The sequence below is a fragment of the Cupressus sempervirens genome, chromosome 7 (genome assembly GCF_028749045.1).
Source record: "Cupressus sempervirens isolate cs-2001-9-10 chromosome 7, ASM2874904v1, whole genome shotgun sequence".
NCBI classification, from domain to species: Eukaryota; Viridiplantae; Streptophyta; class Pinopsida; order Cupressales; family Cupressaceae; genus Cupressus; species Cupressus sempervirens.
In genome coordinates, this window is record NC_143124.1 from 547,917,998 (window position 1) to 547,935,784 (window position 17,787).

Consider the following 17,787-nt stretch of genomic DNA (forward strand, 5'->3'; position numbering starts at 1 on the left):
TAGTTCTTTGATTTTCAGAAATTTCTCCACTCGATAAGGGTTCTACTTCTTGCTCAAGCTGAACTATTTGATGCTCAAGTAAAGAATTTTGTAACTTAGTTGATATTGTATGATGCTTGATATTTCTCTATCGTAACTCATGTAGTGCATTAGGTGTCTCTTCATACACATATATAAATATGTTGTAATCTTTGGGTTCCTTCTTATTTTCCATGTAATTCTTCTCTGCAAACTCATCAATCCTTACATTTACACTTTCAGTTAGCTTATTAGTATCTTGGTTCAAACATTTATAAGATTTCCTCTTAGATGACTAACCAAGGAATATACCTTCATCTCCTTTAGAATTAAATTTACCATTTATTGCATCGTTGTGAATACAACTCCTACTTCCAAAGATTTTGAGATAACTTACATTCAATGTGTGACCATACCAAATCTCATAAGTTATCTTGTTTGTTCCTTTCTTCAATTGAACTCGGTTGAGAGTGTAAAAAATAGTGCTAATTGCTTCTCTCCATAATATCTAAGAAACCTCTTTCTCAATCATCAATGTTCTTGCACAATCTACAGTTAACCTTTTATTTTTCTCAACAATCCCATTTTTTGTGATGTCCTCAATGTAGACAAATGTCTCTAAATGTCATTCTCAACACAAAAGTTAGTGAATTTAACAAACATAAACTCACCACCTCTATCAAATCTTTAAACATTTGAAAGATTTTCCCATTTATTTTTTAACTCTATCTTTGTACCATTTTAATATATCAAAAGCATGTAATTTCACCTTCATGAACATAATAGTCATCATTCTTGAATAGTCATCAACAAACAATATAAAATATATGTCTCCACGATAACTTTCAATACCAATTAGACCACATAGATTAGTATGCACCAATTCCAAGATATCATTTGAAGTGTGTATCTAACATTATTTACACATAGCATTCTCTAGTTTTTGTAGATTCAGTAAGCCTCTTACTCTTTTCTTTCTACTAACTTTCACCATGTTCTCAAAGTTTACATGACCAACCTTTTATGCCATAACCATAGATCCTCAACTTTACCAAATAAGCATGTCTCAACAATAAAATCAAGATAGAATAAGTTACCTCTTTTTTGCATTCTAGCTCCAATCAAATGACTGTCATCATCAAATTACTTAACTTTTTTGTTCTAAAATTATGTCTTATGCCTTAAACTATTCAACTATGTAACACTCAAAATATTATACTTTGTTCATTGTACCTAGTAAGGTCCACTCAGTAATGTACTGTCCACTGGTAAGGTCCACTTGGTAATGTAATGTGAGCATCTGCTATCTATAATCCATGAGTCACTCTTGCTAACATGTGAAATAAGGGAAATTTCACTTTCATACCTTTCTCCACTAGGATCTTCCTTGATTGCAACATATATATCATCTCACCAACTTCCTTGTCATCGTCAGAATAGGACTCAATGTACTCTTCTTTAGAAATGTAGCATAACTTCTTCCCTATGTCTTTGTGCTACCTATTCTTCTTGTACTTGTAGTTTTTCTTCTTGTTTCTATCACTTTTACTTATATTAGGATATTTAAAACAAATCAAGGGTAGTTTACCATTCTATCTACCTTTCCACTTGACAACCTTCTCACAAGAAATGCTTCAAGTTTAGCCAAGTCATCCTTGAAGATTCTAATTCACTTTCTTCTTTACTTTATTTTTCCTTCTTTGAACTTCCAATGGTTAGTAAAGATTTAAAAACATTTCTAACTTTGATTAAACTATGGTCAAAAAAAATTATATTCAAATGCAGTCAACTAATCAACTAATTGTCAAGTGTCAATACATTACTAGGCATAGTTATCACTTCTTGAATAAAAAAAAACTTTGATAGAATGAATATAAAAAACAGTCTTGATAACTTTACTTATAATTTTAGATTTTAGAGTCACTAATAACTCCTCCAGTATATTTGATTGCACTTAAAACTTCTTTGATTCGATTTACATATTGTGCAACATGCTCTCCTTCTTTCATTCGCATATCATCATACATTCTTCTATGAATTTTAGCTTTGGATCTCCTCATATTATTATCTCCATCATGTACAAGTGTCATTTTATCCCATATTTATTTGGCAGTAGTGCAATTATTGATATCATTAAACTCAACATCATTGAGTGTAGATGCAATCTCAATCATCAAGCTATTTTAATTTCCCTTCCCATTCATTTTCTCTGTAGTTGGGGGACTAGCAGGGGTAGTGTATTCATATTCCAATGAATGTGTGACATTATCTCTAATTCCAGATAGATACAACTTCATTCCCTCTCTTCATGAATAAATTTATTTTTTCTCTAGTCTTGGTACCTCTCTCTTATACCTCTTGTGATCTTTAGCTCAAGTTCCTTTAAACTTCTTTCTCCAAGCATTGTTCTTTGATACCAATTGTTAGATAACTAAGAGGAAGGGGGTGAATTGGTTATGTTCAATTATCCTATAGTCCCTTCAAATAATCTCAATACCAAACAACATTCATATACATCATAAATGCTCACTCGGTGTATTCATTCAACCACTTTACTCCAAACTATTCATTCACTATTTTTTTTAAACCAACTAACAATAAAAAATTAGTTATTATTGACCATAATCTTAGTTGTTACCGAATTGATGTAAAATTAAAATGACATATAAAAAATTGCAACATAACAACATCAACACATTTGACACCAATATTTTTAACATGGAAATCCTATTAAGGGAAAACCCACCTAGGACTAGCAACCAAAAAAATTCACTCTTTTGAAGTGAGCTCTCTTAGGAGACAACCTTGTTAAAGATTACAAACACATTATTAATTTGACCTTGTTGGAGGATTTTAATTGAAATATCATCTAGACCTTATCATTCCTTGATCTTGTCTAAAAATTGGTCTTCTCTAAAGGGCATACAAAAACCACTAATCAATGCTACCATATAGGATTTCATAGACTTGTTAGGTCCACTCAGTTTGCAAGATTTTCCACTACAATCTTTTGAAAGTAACAATCTAAATTGATCTTTTTAGATATAGCACTACCTTTCTTGCTCAAATCTCCTTTTTGATCTCTTGATTTTGTCTTCTCACTCTGATCTCTTGATTGGTTTATTCACTCATGTCTTTCTTCTTCTTCAACTTTGTTCGGTTCACTTGGCTCAACTATCAACTTTTAGCTTCAATAACCTTTTATAATTACCACCTTAACAACAAAAATCAATATCAACCAAAAAATAAAATTCTTGAACATCCCCTTAAATAATTGTCTCTGTGCTTCCATATTCATCCATTTATTGCAGCTTAATCACAATCGTCGATCTCAAATTCAATATATCAACCATATAAAAAATCAAACTTGCATATAACTTCATGCTCATCCTTATCCTTCTCTAATATCCATCATTAGATCCTTATTAATTTTTCCTAGTCATTGATCTTGTAACAAACTTTGACTCATGTCTTTGAATTTTTCAAACATTCCATATTTTCATCAAAAGTTGGTATTAGATTCCATTTCTTTCAGCTTGTTCTTCCAACTATTAGTCAATGAATATAGCATTTCACTCTAGTAATATAGAACTCATTTAATACTAGAATCTCTTGGGCAATATTGAATCTCCAACTTCTTAGTAAACACTAAAGTCACTCAGCAAATACAGTCTTCCTTTTTTAACCTTGTCACTCGGTTAAGCTTGTGTAGCTCAATGTATTACAATATTACATGATTGTAAAAAAATAAAACTAATATTACATTAGATCACTATCCAACTCTTTCAAGTGCCCATTGAATAGCATACTTATCAATTATGTCTTTAACATACTTTCTTCAAATCCTCTTCATCAATCATATTGATATAGCACTTTATTGAATTGGCATAATTTCAAGCCAACTACTAGGACTTGACATCAATGACAACATAAGAACTGATATTACCCTTTTATATACATTCATAGCATTACCAATTACACTATCAATTGGAGTTAACAATCACATCCCTTAATCACAATTCTTGTCAATCTAACTCAAATTTCTTTGAGAGTTATGTTTCGGAGCCCTCTTATAAATTTTGTATTTTAAAGTTTATCATTTGGCGGAAGAGCCTTATGCCTCTCACTGAAAAATATATGATTTTTTTTGTGTGATGGAAGATCCAAAGTCTCATGATACCCTTTCTTTATTATAGTTGATCAACCCTTTTTCTCTTTACAAGATATAGAGAAATGATCATAAAAGGGTTTATCATCTTTCTAGTGGATACCAATAAATAGAAATTAAAGATAACTTCTCTATTTTTATTTTTTGGTGGAAATGATCAATAATGAATTTTATTTTCTTGAGTACAATTTCATCGTTTGACTACTCTATTAAAAACAACTATTATCTAAGATAACATCAAAAGTAAGGTATGTTAAGACCCTTCTATACTCTTTGTAGGGTTAATAAGGAATATTTTCTTCATCTTCTCTTAAGTGTATATTTTTTGAGGGTCTTAGGATGTAATAAGAAATTATTAGAATTCATGTTATTTCTATTTTGAAATTTTCAGTATTCTTTTCTCATCAACCTTCAATTTTTTTCTCTTTTATTTTTATTTTTTAGGACATTTATCCTACATGAATTCTTTGACAATTTAATTTGAGAGGAATCTTAGACTCTTCTATTAGAGGTTCATTAATTGTATTGGCAAGAGAAAAAGAAGAAAATTTAGCACCAAAATACTTTTTTATCTTATGCTTTGAGATTCAAATTTTTTTAAAATCTATTTTGTTATATTTCTTCTTGTTCTCAAATACACTATTCTCATATGCTTAATAGATTTTCTAAATGGTCTTTTGTAAATATTAGCAATAGTATCTTGTGTTATAGCAATGGCATGGTTCTTTTTTTTTGTGTTATTCTATTTCTTATTGTATTAATTTCAAGAGTTAGACTTAAAATAGACTATTTATGAGATCTTATTTATGATTACAAGATATACCTCTATTTTACCTCTCTTTTTCTACAATATATAGATCTTAGGATAATAGTACATATAATATTTCAAATTGTTAAGGACTATCCTGTGGAATCGATCTTTATAACTCATTTAGCTACTTCAAAATCATGTAGATTGATTAGTGTAATTATTTTAAATTATTATCTATCTTTTTAAAATATTTTTAGTTCTCCTTAGTTCTTGGTGATGGGATCAATAATGAGCCTCTTATCATTTTCCTTCTTATCTTTTAGTGAAAATTTTTACCATTTGAATTTTTTATATAACATTTTCTATCTTCTTTTCATCCCCACCCCACAATATCTAAAATTATATAAACTCTAAAAAAAATTAATTAATTAAAAATTAAAATATTTATCCTAATAATTATTTAAAATATTTAATATTAGTAATAATGTGAGCTTATAATTATGTTTTATCATCTTTTAATCCTTTTTTTTATATTTTTAAATTAGAATTTAAAAAATAAATAAGAATTGCAGTACACTAGTATAGTTAGAGTCCTATCTATCAAAAATACACATATCACAATGATTTAGGTGCAATTCCTTTAGAGTTTTCTCATTGTAAAAATTTGTAGACACTTAAATTTTACTACAATATGTTGAGGGGAACTATTCTTGGTTTTATGGTAATTTCCATAAACTTTGTCCTTGCCTATAAAAAGATGACAAATATATTCCAAGTAGTCACCATCTAATGAAGCTTGCAACCCAATGTGTATGATAGTACACTAATTCAGGCTTCAAGTGCCTTGATTGACCCTCTCTAGTCTTCTGGTTGTAACTCATAATAAGGGTGATTGTTCCCTCGATATTATAATGTTAAGGGAAAAGAATATTTGCTAGAGAAATGTTTATTTCATTTCATATGTTGCTTAGTAGGTGAGCATTTAATATAAAGTCTAGGAAAATATTGAAAGATCTATATAGTTCTCTTATCCATATTTTTTCCTTATCCTCCTCTACATAGTTGTTCAGAAGTCTCCAAAAGTATGCTATGGTTATAAATGTCAGTCTCTTGGTGTATATATATATATATATATATATATATATATGTGAGAGAGAAAATCAGTATAATAAAAAATTAATGTTTGTATAAATTGCTCTATTTTGTCTACTAAGTTCTACTCTATTTTAGTTTTTGTGATGTGGTTATAATCAAATCAATATGGTATCAGAGCATATACAAATTTTGGGTAGTGCATCTTTTTTTGTGTGTGAACCCTTACATATGCAGAATTAAAAATCTAGGAGTGAGAAGCACCAACAACTCGTGGAAAAAGAATACTGCAATAAAAAGGAGGGAGCCATTTTTTTAACCAATTGGTGAGAAATTTTCAAATTTCTTTCTCTTAAAAAAAAAGAACCTGATAATGGAATCATTTGGTGTTACTTTGACCACAATTAAATTAAATGGGAAAAATTATTATGATTTGGTATCTCATATTAAAATCTTGCAAATCTAGGAAATGATCAAGAAAATTGGGATATAAGGGACAAGACAAAAGCAGTACTGATCAAGCTTACACTTTCAAAAGAGGTGTTTCCAAAAGTTCATAATGAGAGAAGTGGAGTCAAAGTATGGGAAATTTTGAAGGATCTATATCAAATTCAAGTGATGTGTGAATTTTATCTCACTATTGAGTTATATAATATGAAATTATCAATCTCATGAGAGATAGTCTTACATTTAAGTAAATTAAAAGAAAATAAGAATGAGCTTGCCTCTCTTGGAAAAGATATAGATGATAGAGATTTTGTGCAAATTCTATTACAAAGTCTTCCAGGAACTTATCAGTCATTTATAAGGGGATTAGATACTATAGAAAAATTACAAAGTATTAAGTCTAAAGAATTGTGTGCTAAGTTAGTCCAAGAAGAGAAAATATAAGTTAAAGAAAAAGAAGCATTTAATGGAAAATCTCAAGAATTTGTAATGAAAGGAAAATAATATTATAATAAGTCCCAAGATATTCAATCTAAAGAAAGAAATTGGACGTGTGAAAATAAAAGTGCCTCATTTATAGATCACAACAAAAGTAAATGGAAATGTAATTATTATAGCAAGATGGGTCATAAGGAAAATGAATTTTTCAAGAAGAAAAGAGATATAGAGAAGAGGATAAATTATTATCCAAAAAAAATTGATTCTAAAATAAATGCATTTTTTGTTGCACTTAAAGAAAATAATACTTTCAAAGATGATTGGGCTATTGATTCTGGTGCTACACAACATATGTCTCATTATGAGAAACAATCTGAATCAATAAGTTAAAATAATATAGAGAAAATATATCAGGGAGGTAATAGTGCTTTAGAAGTTAATGTGACTAGTAATGTCAAGGTTGATAATGGTTTGTTAAAAAATGTGAAGTTAGTCCCTGAATTAAAAAAAAATTAAATCTACTTTCTATATCTCAAATTGCAAGTCAAGGTCATATTTTAGAGTTCTACAATGATAAGTGCTTAATCAAACATGTCAATGATAGTTATAGAGCTACCATTATTGGTAAAATGAAGAATGTATTAAATAAGTTTCAAGAATTTACTTCTAGATGTGGAGATACACATATGTGTGTTATTGCCCAATATGATGATATGAGAAATTTATGGCATGAGCGTTTGGGGCATGTCATTTTTAAAAGTCTCAATCTTATGGAGGGATTACAAATAGTGCATATGATTCCAAAGATATCATCAAATCAAAGGTTATGTGAAGAATGTGCAATGGGAAAACAAAATGTGGAAAGTTTCCCACAAGATAAATCATGTAGAGAAAAAAAATCCTCTGCATCTAGTTCAAAGTGATGTAATGGGTCCTTTTCAAACACCTTCAATTGGAGGATCAAGGTATGCCCTCACCTTTATAGATGATTATAGTAGAATTTTTTTGCAAAAGAAGGATGAAGTGTTGCAAAAATTTAAGGAGTTTAAAGCATTAACTAAAAAATAAAGTGGAAAGTGTTTAAAGATAATAAAAACTAATAGAGGGATTGAATACATGAATAAGTCCTTTCCAAAATATTTGTAAAGAATGTGGCATAAAGAAAGAATCAATTGTCTCTTATTTACCCCAACAAAATGGGGTTGTTGAAATAAAAAATAGAACTATAATATAAATTGATAGGTTTATGCTTCATTCTAGAAATCTAGAAGCTAAATTTTAGGTTGAAGTAGTTCATAATACTGTATATATCTTGAATAGAACACTACTAGCAGTTTTGAACATAACACCAGAAGAAGCATGGAGTGGAAGAAATCCTAAAATATCTCATTTTAGAATTTTTGGATGTAATTCATATGCTCACATTCCTAATGAGAGAAGAAGAAAACTCGAAAGGAAAAGTGAGAACTACATAATGGTTGGATATATTGAGGAATCAAAAGGATGTAGGTTATATAATCCTAAAATAAATGAAATTTATATTAAAAGAAACATATGGTTTGATGAAGATGTTAATAATGATAACTCACGTACATTGTCTTTCTTTTCAATTTTAAGTGAAGAGGAAAAGTATACCTATGCTCAAAGTCAAGGTGTGAAATATTTTACTGTAGAAGAGACATAAGTTGAAGAATCAAGTGAAAGTGATAATGAAAATCTAAAAAATACTATAAGTCTCCAACAAATATATCAAGAAGGTCCTAGAATAATTTTGCTGACTATGCTCGTATGGTTAAGGTGATTTGGGTTGACAATCCAAGCATGTATGAAGAAGAAAATAGAAAATATGAATGGAAGCGGCTATGCAAGAAGACTACAACTCTTAGATTAAAAAAAATGGAACATGGGAATTAACAACACTTCCAAAATCAAAAAATGATGTTAGTTGCAAGTGGACCTATAGAGCCAAGTTCACATCTAATGGAGCTATTGAAAAATACAAAGAAAGGTTAGTAGCTAAAGGTTTCTCACAAATAGAAGGTATAATATATACAAAAACCTTTTCTCTAGTAGCTAAATGACTTCCATAAGTATAATAGTTTCTTTAGCTACAAAGTTTGGATGGAAAAAATTTCAAATAGATGTAAAAAGTGCATTCTTGAATGGTGACTTAAATGAAGAAATTTACATGCAACAACCACTATGATTTGTTAAATATGGTGAAGAAAATTTGGTGTGTAGATTAAGAAAATCAATCTATGATCTTAAGTAAGAACCATAGGAATGTTACTTCAAATTAAATAAGTACTTTCTAGATGTTAGATTTAAATGAAGTAAAGTTTATTCAAATGTGTATGTAAAATATAGTGATGAAAAATTTGTTATCATTGTATTTTATGTGGATGACTTCATTATTACAAGAGATCACACACATGATATTGACATAACTAAAGATCAAATCAAACAAGTTTTTGAAATAATTGATTTAGGGATAATGCACTAGTTCTCAGGCATACAAGTATGGAAAGAAGAAGAAATGATCATTTTTTTTCAAACTAAATATGTTCTTTCAATATACTAAAGAAATTTAACTTATCAGTGATTGTAAACCATATAATACACCGTGTGAAGTATGATTAAAGTTTAGTGCCAATACTACTCAAAAGAAGGTGGATGGAAAATTGTATAGGCATCTTGTTGGAAATCTTTTGTATCTTACTATAAATAGACCACATATTGCATATGCAGTTGGTATTGTATCCAAGCACATGGAAGATCCACATATTGAATATTGGAAAGAACCCAAAAGAATATTAAGATACATTAAGGGTACTTACCAACTTGGAATTGAATACAAGTACAGAGGAGAGACTACTCTAGTTAGATATATAGATTATGATTATGTAGGTGAAATTGATTGTAGAAAACCAACTTCGGGATATATCTTCCATCTTGGATCAAGACAGGTTTAATGGAGTGGCCAGAAGCAATCAACAGTGTCACTTTCATCTATAGAAGTTGAATGTGTTGGCTCATTAAAGGCATCTCAAGAAGAATTCTATCTTAGGAGATTACTTAGAGAATTATACCATCCATTAGACTATCCAACTAAAAAAAATTGTGATAATCAAAGCACTATTAAGCTAGCAAAGAATCAGGTGTATAATGCAAGATCCAAGCATATAGAAGTGCATCACCATTTTGTTCGAGATCTAACTGAAAGTCAAGAGGTTGAGCTACAATTTTGTGGAACAGAAGATCAAGTCACTGATATATTTACAAAAGAATTGTCTATTTTTAAGTTCACCAAAATTAGAGATCTATCAAAACTTAGGGATGTTTCTATCCTCTCCAAATAAACATTATGGGGTGGGGGTGTTAGAGTAATGTTTATTTTATTTCATATGTTTCTCAGTAGGTGATCATTTAATATAAAGTCTAGAAAAATCTTGAAATATATGTAGAGTGTGTTAATCCATATTTTTCCTCATCCTCATCTACATAGTTTTGATTAAGTAAAAACAAGTTTTAAAGGACCTGAAACCTTTTACAGAGTAGCAAAAAAATGAAAATTAAGAAACCCAAAATAAATGTGCATCAACACCAAGAGCAGTACATGCTAAACAAGTAGCTAAAAACAATGAGCTAGAAAAGACAACAAAAAGAAAGCAAAAAGACAACACAAAACCAGCTATAGGGCCTTCAGTAGATCCATTGCCTAGTTTGTAAGGATATTCATGTTTTGTGCAAAGGCCTTCAAGTAATCCATTTCTTTGGCTTTGACACCCTCTGTCTTCTTCAAGTTGGCCCTAGTATGCTTTCTAGGTCATCTTTCACTTCCTTGGAGCCTTGACCTTTCTCTTGATCATTTTTTTTTAGGAAAGTGTTACTGTTGTCAGCCACTATGTTTAGAATAGAGCAATTTTGATTCACTAGTTTCTTGACCGTCTTCTCCATACTAACCACTCTATTATCTAGACCATCCAACTTTTTCTAGAAATTGTTTATCAGCTAATCCAAAGCTCTAGTTTTGGCTTCAAAGGGTGGAACATGTTTCATTAAATTCTTAATCTCTTCAACATTACCAAACACCTCAGAAAGTTCATCAATATGTTATCCCAGAGTTCTCTCCCCTCTAGTAGTTTTGCTAAGCTGATCAAATTCTCTTACAATATCCTACATCTGTTATTGCAAACTACTAATATCCTTCTTTATTAGCCCCAAATTTCCAAAAGTACCTTTAATAAACCCTTGGTCATCATTGCACTTGTTATGAATAAGGTCATCCTCATCTCCACCAATATTATCTCTTTCATAATCAGTCTCTTCATGCCCTTTCGCATCCATCTTCCCTTGGCAAAGTGCATTTTTTCCTTTTCACTCCATCCTCTTAATTAGAGGTTCACCATCAGATAGTATGCTTGGGGCCCTATCCATTTTCTTCCCCTTATTTTTAGGGATGTTACCAGCAATACCACTTTTCCCATTCCCCTCTTCTGACTCCTCTTTAGAATCTGTATCCACATTAGAATCAGTCTCCTTAATCTTTCTTTTCTTCCTAGATGAGCTACTAGGCTCAAGCTTTTTCCTCTTCTTAACCTCAATCTTTGCAATCGCATCCTTCATGTATTCATCAAAGCCCTCATCCTGTTCACTCCCCTTTGTCTCACATTCCATAGTTTTCTTATTGAAACAGGGTCTATCCACTTTTTTTATTTAACAAGGTTCATAATCCTTATCTATGTAGTTGTTCAAAAGTCTCTAGAAGTTTACTATGGTTATAAATGCCAGTCTCTTGGTAGATGTATGTATGAGATCAAATCAATATAATAAAAAATTAAGTTTGTATAAATTTCTCTTTTTTGTCTACTCTATTCTACTTTGTTTTAGTTCTATGATATTTTTATAATCAAATTAATAATATTCTCCACCTACTGCCTTTGATGTAATATTTTTCAAAATTATCTATCTTAGGTTTTCCCCCCTCTCATCTTCACTCTTGCTAGCACTCTTCACACCACTAGATTTATAATTTTAATGACCCTTCTTACCACCCTTTATTCACGTTATAAGGAACAATACACCTTCATCTTAATCTATCCCTTTCTTGTTTTCACCTACTTCCTTTGCTTCAATTCTCATTCTAGATTAGAACCCTAGCCTTGATAGATATGGCATGAGAATCCTAGCCTCGACAGATATGGCCAATGTCTACCTTCTAACTCGCATCCACTCTAAACAATTGAAAATTAAGCCAATAGCCAATTTAAGCCTTCTTGGTGATTCAAACTAGGTACCTCTAAATTTCAACTTTGAAATTATGTTACAATAGGAGTATCAGTTGAAGACCATTTCTTTTATTTCAATTTGATATTTTGAAGTATTGGTTGCACCTAATCAATATGGGGTTAGAATTTAGTTGTGGTATATGTATTTAGGAAGTGGGTAGGAATGATTAATCTATATATACAATGTTATGGGTCAGTCACAAGTGAGAAAAGTAAAATTTCACCATGTTATATTCTATCATCTAAGTTTTAGTTTTATCAACTCTTAGGATTGAATCTAGTGGGTAAAGTTATTTTCTCTATTTTCATCATGTATCTGCATGTATAATATTTTTAACAGTTGACTACATTGTCTTTGAGGAACCTAATAATTCTACTATAATTTTATGTCTTCCACTATTGTAGATATGTAAAATACTTGCACTTGGAACCCATAAGGTCATATTTCTATTATTTTTTTATCTATTTGTAAAGAAGCCAAAATAGGGGTTGACCCTATGGTCAAAGGGTTGGAGGCTAACTAGTAGTTACCCCTACTATCTAACCAATCCCTTTTCTAGACATTAAAAATATCAAAAGAATCTTAGCATTTAACCCCATAGCATTAACCATCAAAACACTAGTATCCACTATCATACCCTTAATATTAATATTATGCTAAAAAATGTTCCAGCAACCAATATTACAAATGCTTCTTATAACACGATTCATGTTCATAACTAAAAATGCCACCAAGGGCACAAATTTTATAGTTAACAATAATATTAAACAAAATAAAATAAAATCAAGAACAGGGGCTAGCTCCCCTTCTTCTCATTCGGGTCCTCCTCCTTTTCGTCAGGATCCTCCATGGTCAGTTTCTCTAGAAGATTCTTGAGCCAATTGTCTGCTAGGAATATATAGAGGAAGTGGATGATCTCACTCTCTTTTCCCTCATCCTTCTCATCCTTGTTCACCTACAAAAGAGAAAGAGTGGTGGTTGTTGATTACATGACTTTAGTAGAGAAATCCACTAGGGTTTCAAACTTTTGTCATAGGGCTTCCTAAATATCATCTAGGTCATGCATCAAATTCTCCATTCTATCCAACCAAGTTCTACTCTAACCCTTCTCATGGCTATGACACACCTTCTTCACCCCACTCTTAGCTACATCATTTATTGGGGATGTGATATCTTACCCTAAGCTTTTATCAAGAGATAGATTGGCTTCCAAAGTACTTCAAATATGAGACAGGATTGGAACCTCCTTACCCTCCGAACTAGTGTGCATGACCTTCCTCTTTCTTTTTGTGGATCTCCTTTCACTTCTCATAGACTCAGAACTCACCTCCTACTTGGGGATGTCTTTGTTAGCAAAAATTTTGATGATACTACATTATGGGAGTATTCTGAGCAATGAAGAGTATTGATATGTTGCATTCATGACTATGTTTGTCATTGATGTCAACATAGCATGATTTTTATAAAGACTGGCTGAGTAGCAGTCAGAGATCTTGATGGTATGGACAATGTTTTGATTGTTTGGTCATGTGTAGTTATGGACATGTATGGAACAGTGTCCTAATGTCGTGGTTAAGTGCGCAGAGTCTAAGTCAAAGACTTATAGAAGTTGTACCTAATTTACAGAGCGTGATTCAAAGACAGAGTATTGGGAAAGTAGTTCCAAATGATTTTCGGCTATCTTACATCAGGGATGTAATGAAGAGATGCACAGTCATGCAGTGGTAGAGGATAGTCAGCTGATGATGTCAGTAAGTGTGCAAGCCTTAGTATCGCATGTGTGAAGTTTTATATAGACTATGAGCCGATAGTGCTATTGTAATTGTAATTAATTATTTATCCTATTTTAATTAATTAGGAAAGCCTCGAGGATGAATCAAGGAATTATTATGAAGGTATGGTATAAAGGAAAAATGTTTTCCTTAATTTTAAAGTGTGATCAATTGTATGATATATTGCAATCATTGTTGACGTGCAAAGTGTGAAAAAGAGTAGAGTGCTTATTGAATGCATGTAAGTGTTCCAAGGGATTATTGGATGTGAGATTTGAGATCTAGTTACAAGATCTGAAGGAGCAAAAATCTGGTTGACAACATAGAGATAGAGGAACAAAGTACATTTTAGTTCTATTAGTCTTCAAGGAATAATACAGTGATCATTTGGACAGTGGGTTCATTGGTCTTTCCCTTGAAGTTGTTTGGGCAATGGGTCTATCTATCTTCCACAACTTCTTACAGGGTTGGCACAACTCCTAACAAGGTTAGAATCTCCTAATAGGGACTCATATGTACTAAAAAGTGCAACAGACTCCTAACAGGGTCTATCCTCTAACAAGGAATATTTATATTAGTACATTATCTTGTGGGTACCATCCCCACCAAGGTTTTCCCTCTAATCAAGGGTTTCCCTAGTTAACATATCTAGTGTTATTGTATATGAGTATCTTTTTGTATTTTTAGTTTATATTAATCATATGGTTAAGATTTTTTAAGGTTGTTAATTATGATATTAGTTGGATAACTGATCTAGTGTGCATGGGTCAAGCATATTGGATCTTAACAAAAAGTCAAAAGATAATTGTTGAAGAAGAAAAGCTTGAAGGATGCAGAGAAGAAGAGAGAGATATATTCATGTGTAACATGAGACCAAGAGAAGCTCTACTGACAACTCTTCTAGAGAATAAATATAGTCACGTAAAGTAACTTATAACATCTCATGAAATTGGAAAAAATTATTATCTACTTTTGAAGGTGATGATCATGCAAAAAGAATGAGATTACAGAATTGGATATGTGCATTTCAAGATGCTAGAATGATGGAAGATAAATCTATAAGAAGTTATATTGGCAGAATATTAGAAATGGTTGCAAGAATTTGATCTCGTGGTGGAACCAAGGAAGATGATGAAGTCATATGGAAGATCTTGAAAAGTTTGACACCACCATTCAAGCCAATAGCTTAGATGATTTAGTTGGTAATGCCCTATACTAAGTATTTCACCAAGAAATATTACTTAGAAGATTAGAATTGGCAGAAGCGGGTTGAAGTCAGTCTTGAGAACTTGCAAGAGTCAAAACAACATTTAGTGCCCTAAAAATTTGACCTAATTGGACAAGGAGTGCAAGCACCCATGGAGATTTTGTTAGTAGCAACAAAGTTGATGAAGACAAGAAGATGGAGGAAGGAATAGCCCTTCTGGTGAGAAGAGAAAAAGATAGTAAGAAAATCTTTAAATGTTGGACTTGTAATGAATTTGGTCATTATGCTTCTAAATGTCCTAAAAGAGAGAAAAAGTATAAGGGAAAGTTTAACCCTAGAAGAGATAGAGATAGAAATTGTTTGTATGCAAATGAAGATGAAGAATTTGATGAGAAAGGTCAAAGTGAAAGTGATGATGAATTAGGATTTGTGGCTATCAAGGAGGATGATCTTGATAGAGAAATTAGAGAAGAAAGAGCTCTAGTTACCCAAGTAGAAAAGAAGTCTGATTGGATAATTGACAATGGTTGTTCACATCACATGACTGGTGATACGAATAATTTTGTTAAGTTCAAGAATCATGATGGAGGTATTGTTAGAGTTAGTCATAATGCATCTTGTTATATAATAGGAATTGGATCTATTACTCTTGATGGTAAAAGTGACACTGATGATGTATATTTTATTGATGGATTGAAGCATAACTTGTTGAGTGTTGGACAATTTGTGGACAAAGGCTATCTATTGCAGTTCACTAAGAAGACATGTATTGTCAAAGACAAATATGGTAAGATGATTGGAACTGACACTAGATCCATAAGTAATGTATTTTAGTTAAATCCTACTGAGATGACATGTTTGGTAGCTAAATTTGATAACATTTCATTGTGGCATAGAAGATTATGTCACATAAACTTTGATAATATTGTGAAGGTTAGTAGCACTTTTGTAGTTAGAGACTTGCCTAAGATTGTTAAGCCTACTAATGTTGTGTGTAAGGAATGTATTTTGGCTAAGAAAAAGAAAGTATCATTCCCTAGCAAGAAGTTCACTACCACAGAGAAGTTGGAGATCATTCACACAGATCTAATTGGTCCTTCTAGAAAAAGAGGATTCAATGGTGAAAGGTATTTTATGATTTTTGTCAATGATTTCACTAGAATGATGTGGGTGGAATTTCTTAAAGAGAAATCTAAAGCTTTTGAGAAGTTTAAGATATTTAAGAATAGAGTTGAGAATGAATCTAGTGTTAAGATTAAGTGCTTGATATCTAACAGAGGAGAAGAATTCACCTCTAGAGAATTTAACATATTTTGTGATGAAAATGGAATCAAAAGGTAGATATATGCACCTAGAACACCTAAGAAAAATGGGATTGTTAAGAAAATAAATAAATCCATAGCAGAGGTAACTAGAGCAATGTTATTTGAGAATGATGTTTCTAAGACATTCTAGAGAGAAGTAGTTAATACATCAATATATACTCTAAGTAGAGTATAGATCAGAAAAGATATGGACAAGACACCTTAAGAACTATGGTTTGGACACTTACCATCAGTCAAATATTTTAGGATATTTGGGAGAAAGTGTAATATTAAGAGAGATAATGACATTGGTAAGTTTGATCCAAGAAGTGATGAAGGTATGTTTCTTGGATAATCATTGAAAAGTAAGCTTATAGATGTTTCAACTATAGAACTAAGACAATAGTTGAATGTGAAAATGTAAGGATTGATGAGAAGTTTGGAACCAAAAAAAAGATGGTAGATTATAATTCAAATGAAGAAGAGGATAACTCTAGAATTGTTAAACAAAATGTTGATTTTTTTTTTAAGACTAACAATGACTTGCAGAATGATATGTTAACTTTTCAGCATAGAGGAGAACAAAGTTTTGAACCCAGAGAAGAGATCAGTGTTGAGATGTCAACTCCTACCCTAATAGAAATCTGACAAGGAATCACCCATCTTAGCAGATAATTAGAAGTAAAGGTAAAGGCATAATGACAAAAAACAAAGTAAATGAGGAGATATGTTTGATATCTCAAGTTGAACCGAAGCGTGCAGATGAAGTAGTCAAAGATAATCATTGGATCCAAGCAATGAAGAATCAGATTAGATAGTAAAGAATTATACATGGGAATTAGTTCCTAGATCAAAAGACGAGAATGTGATAGGAACAAAATGGGTTTTCAGGAATAAGATGAATGAACAAGGAGAAGTTGTGAGAAACAAGGTTGGACTTATTTGTAAAGGTTATTCACAGCAAGAAGGAAATGATTATGAGGAACCATATGCACCAATATAAATAATGGAAGTAGTAAGGATGTTCCTGGTTTATGCAATGAACAAGAAATTCAAGGTTTATTAGATGGATGTTAAATCAACCTTTTTGAATGAAGAACTAGAAGAAGAGGTTTACATTGAGCAGCCTGAAGGTTTTCCTTTATCAGAAGATAAAGACATGGTATGAAGATTAAAGAAAGCTTTATATGGTCTAAAGCAAGCACTAAGAACCTGGTATGCGAGGTTAGACAGTTACTTGGAAAAGCTTGGATTTGCTAAAGGTATGGAAGATAGTAACTTTTATTTAAAAGAAATTGAAG

At 31.3% G+C, this 17,787-nt stretch overlaps 1 long non-coding RNA gene across 5 annotated transcripts in view; it reads right to left on the minus strand.

The window, feature by feature from the left end:
• LOC149547947 (uncharacterized) overlaps positions 1-17,787 on the minus strand; it is a 98,698-nt gene that overhangs the window by 67,192 nt on the left and 13,719 nt on the right. For 3 of the 5 annotated variants that reach the window (XR_016353941.1, XR_016353946.1, XR_016353944.1), the window contains one exon: positions 12,895-13,158. The exons of the other annotated variants lie outside the window; for them this stretch is intronic. This is a non-coding gene — a long non-coding RNA (uncharacterized LOC149547947). Of the gene's footprint in view, positions 1-12,894; positions 13,159-17,787 lie in introns of those variants that run through there. 5 annotated transcript variants of the gene reach the window in all.